Raw genomic sequence first — 5,000 nt, forward strand, 5'->3', positions numbered from 1 at the left:
GCGATGTAGAGCCGTCTTGTGCTATGTATGTTTGATATTCCATACTTTTGGCCAAAGTGTAAGCCATGTGCTCAAATCTATTGTTATTGAAAAACATGTTGTTTTCCCTATCCTTGTGTCATCTCCGAAAGAAGAGACAGAAGAGTGTAAGTCATATCAATTAATGTCCGATATGTCCGTTAAAAAGAGGGGCGGACCAAGCATTGACCACTGCGGTACTCCACTGACCACTATGCGCTGTTGGGATTTTATACCATCCACCGCATCCTGTTGTTGTCTGTTTGTTAAGAAGCACTGAAACTACAACCCAACTTTTCCTATAATTCCCAAATCGTGGACATTGGACATTATGAAGGAGTACACCGTGGTTAACCTTGTCAAAGGCTTTTGAAAAATCCAAGTACTCCACATCCATGTTTTATGACGTTCCAGTGCCTGCAGATTTTGTTCATGGTGGGCAAAGAATTGGAACGGACATGACCGTCCTGATCTGAAGCTGTGTTGATCTGGGTTCATCTTGATCATGTCTTCCATGCATGTGGTAATTTCAGACACTATCAAATTCTCTAATATTTTCGTTATATGTGATGTAAAGGATACTGACCTGTAGTTTGCGGCTTCTGCTTTAGAACCTTCCTTATATACTGGCGTAATAATAGCAGTTTTTAACAGATTTGTCATAAAGGCCTAGACTGGAGTATACTGCGACACTATGGTCACCAGTACCAAAAAGAATATAAAGAAAATTGAAAGAATCCGGAGAGCAACCACGAAAATGGCCACAGCACTTTCAAACCTGTCATATGAGGAGCGACTGGCTAAATTGAAATTACCGACTTTGGAATAAAGAAAAGAGAGAGGCAACCTACTGACCATCTACAAAATCATGAAAGGCACGGAGGTCCTTGATAGAGAGGACTTACTAAATTAGGACAAGAGAGACACAAGAAGACATAGAAAATAAAAAGGATAGTTATAGAAGAGATCTGAAAAAAAAAGAGTTTTCTACACAGAGTGGTGGACATCTGGAACAAAATGGACAAAACAATAGTGTGTGCAAAAACCATACACGAATTTAAAAGTAAACTAGACACTTCGAGATACAAAGGCGGGACACCACGAGCATAGCTCCCCTTCCCATAAGATACAACTAGGTAAATACAACTAGGTAAACAACGTAAATACACACACACACACACACACACATACATACACACGTCTTCGCCGTAGGTACATTGTACCCGATGATTCTGTGTCTGAGATAGTTGATAAATCCAATTCTGGCGTGGAATCCTTTGGGAGAGCGTGGACATTGAATGGCTGGAAGAGAGCGAAGAACGGGAAGTCGTTGCCTTCTATGTTGCCGCTTTTCCTCGTCTTCCTGTTCTTGCATGTTTTTGAACGTCTTGGTTCCAGTCATGATGGTGTTGACGATTACTTGCACCTGCTTCCCAGGTATATGGGTGAATTGCAGTTGATTTGAAGGTGGATTTCAACTGGTCTTTGTATCTCTTAAGGGGATTACAACAGGAGCAGCTTCCATTAGACAGCTCGTTGAAGAGGATCTGACAGGGAGTCTTGTTTCCGGCATCCTTGCAACGTCTCCAGACCAACGGAGTCGATGCCTCTTATTAATCCTTAGGCCATGCAACCTATACACTTCCATACATACGGTATAGGCATACTTAACCCTGCTCAGGTAAAGCTTTTTTGGGGAAACACCTCAGGAAAAGCGGGGTCTGACAGATCCCAAAAACAAAAAATACAATAAAAATACTTTCACTGCATTTAGTGACATAGAAATCAAAACATATGTAATTCAACTTATCTTCTTCCATTTACATGCTTAAAAGTGACTATAATTGTTAGAAATCTTTTTTAATTAAAATAAAAAAAAAATTATGAAAAATAAGGTATTGCTGACTTTAGAGGGTACTTGACTGAAAACAGGAAATGTGAAGTGGTTGGTCATCATCATTTTGTAGAGACCAATGTCCCAACTATTCTTAAGGAAAAACAGAGCTACAATAAATGAATAATAAATGTGTTTCAAAGAAACATAAAATCTGAAAAATTGGAGGTAATTTTTTCACCACAAACACAAAAAATACAAAAAATATTTCCACTGCATTTAGTGTCATAGAAATCAAAACATATGTACTTCAACTTATCTTCTTCCATTTACATGCTTGAAAGTGACTATAATTGTTAGAAATATTTTTTAATGAAAATTACAAAAAAATGATGAAAAGTAAGGTATTGCTGACTTTAGAGGGTATTTGACTGAAAACAGGAAACGTGAAGCGGTTGGTCATCATCATTTTGTAGAGACCAATGTCCCAACTATCTTAGGAAAAGTAGAGCCACAACAAATGAATAATAAATGTGTTTCATAAACCATAAAATCTGAAAAAAATTGGAGGTAATTATTTTGACTTTGTGATACTGAAGAATCTAATTGCAGTCATTGCAGATGGGGGTTGAATGTTCCTGACACACTGGTCTTTTGCAGTGTAGGCAATAGTTAACCAGAATAACGACAAACAGATAAAAAAAAAGAAATGATAATGAACATAAAAATATGATTCCCTAGTCAACACAATTACGATCCATTCCAAATAATACCATCACCATCGAAAACAAACAAAATTCAACATATCAGTCATAAAAAATGATAAAAAAAAATAAGAAAATCTTATTTACCCATAAGTATAAATGATAAAACATTTATATGACATGAAAAAACCTCAGGTAAAGTGGGGTCTAACAAACCCCACACTACTCACACCTAAGGTAAAGTGGGGTCTGACTGGCCCAAAAGCTTTATAAAGCTTATATAGAGCAAGATTCAGGAATGACCCTATCACCCCCTTAAACTACTCCCCTCGTCAAGAAGGTATAGGGGAGAACATATCTATATGCAATATATTAATATATTAAAAGTAAAAAACAAAAAAGCATGGGGTCTGCCTGACCCCACTTTACCTAAGACGGGTTAAATAGGCTCGCTGGACATACCGGATATCTAAAATTAGACTCCGTTCCCTACACACAGTAACAACTCTGTTCCATTCATACACGATTCTACGTAAAATTAATTAATAATTGTTCACACTTCAATTATATTCAAAGTAGGTATGCGAGTATTTATCAAAACAAACTTTACATGTAGTTTAGTATCGACTCTAGTAACATATATAAGTTTATAAAATTTAAATTCCATTTATTGTAATAATTGGCATGCAAGTTAGCTCAAACACGTCACCCTAGATAACGCGGTGGTCAGCCGTACCCAAGCCGTCATTAATTAATTATAGGCCTGGTATGGGAGTGACAAGACCAGTACGTTGAAATAAATCCTAGAAAAACATCCGCTGAGTTTGTGTCATCACCATTGTTGCTGGATTCTTGAATCGAGGACAACATGCCTCATTATGGTAGCTTCTATGTTTTGGCTGTAGGCATGGAAGAGGACATCACTGTTGGTGATGTAGTCATCACACTTAATATTTAGGATAGATCAAAGCTTCTGTTGGTGGAATCGCTCGAGCTTTTTGAGATCACTGAAGTAGAGCGTCCACGTTTCACAGCCATATAGGAGGGTAGAGACAACAACGGCTTCGTAGATTAGTATTTTTATTTTTCGGATGAGGTCTTTGTTGCTAAAGACTAGGTGATTCAGTTTCCTATAAGCGATATGGGAGCTCTATCCCGGTGTTCTACGTCTTTTTCTGGGTTGCATTTGTTAGTAAGAATGCTGCCGAGATATAAGAATAGTCTACTTGGTCTAGTTATGTTCCAGCAATGGCAATTCAAAATCTGGCAGAGGTGTCCTAGGTGCTAGTAATGCCAGGACTTTAGTCTTCTGGTCTTTACACTTATGCCAGAACGATGATAGGCATCGGCAAAGTTATTCACTAACTGTTGAAGATCAGGTGCTTGGCAAAGAGCAACAATTTCATCCGCATACTGAAATTCAGTGATGGTCTTGGTGGTGGTCATGCGTCTGGATCGGAGTTTGGCTAGGTTGAACAACCTGCTGTCAAGTCGATACATGATATCAACGCCTGGATTCTTAACACGGATCTCTTACATCATTGCTGCGAGACATAGGGTGAAGAGTGTAAAGACCAGGAAACAGCCTTGTTTCAACCCACATATTGTACCAAACTCTTCTGATAGTTTGGCTTGGTGGAGCACTCGGCCTGAGGTATTTCTATGCAGGCCTCAAACCAGTGAGATGTAGTAGTCTGGACAGCCAAAACGGTTGAGGGATCGCAACTTTTGAAACACAATCGAATGCTTTTTCCAAGTCACAGAAAAGTATGAAGAGGGTTTCTGTTATTCTCGACTTTTTTCTTGTAGTTGTCTTGCACAAAAGATCATGTCAATGGTTCCGCGAGATGCACGGAAACCACTTTGCGACCCAGAGTATTTGCTCTGCGATTTTTTTTTAGGTGGTTTAGTAGGATCCTTGCAAACATCTCCCCTGCGATGGAAGACAGAGAAATCCCTCGGTAGGTCCCACAGATCTTTCGATCTTCTTTTTTGAAGAGCGTAATGATGACTGCATCTTTGAGGTCTTTGGGAACTTGGTGGATTTCCCATATCTTGAGGGTGAGGGCATGCAACCTGGTTGTATCATATATCCATGCTGCAGGAGCTCGAACGGGATGTTATCTGGCCCCGGAATTTCCTGTTCTTAATTTGATCCATGGCTTTAGTGAGGCCTAGATACCTAGGAGGTAAGTTGATCCAAAATGGGTTGTGTATTATGGGGTGTTTCTCAGGAGGTCATCTGCAGCTGATGATGGCCGGTTCAGCAGTTGGTGGAAGTGGTCTTTCCAATGCTCAAGGATGTCGATTGGATCCGTCAGGTTGGTTGTTGCGTCTTCAGAGAGCAGGGATTCTGCTGATGAGTATGTTTGGCCGTAACGCTCTTTTGTTCCAGCATAAAGATTCCTGAGATCCCTGACGTCCTCATACTTTTGGAGCTCTGT

This window comes from Oratosquilla oratoria, chromosome 2 (assembly GCF_046742065.1).
Source record: "Oratosquilla oratoria isolate Oo_2021 chromosome 2, ASM4674206v1, whole genome shotgun sequence".
In the NCBI taxonomy this organism is placed as follows: Eukaryota; Metazoa; Arthropoda; class Malacostraca; order Stomatopoda; family Squillidae; genus Oratosquilla; species Oratosquilla oratoria.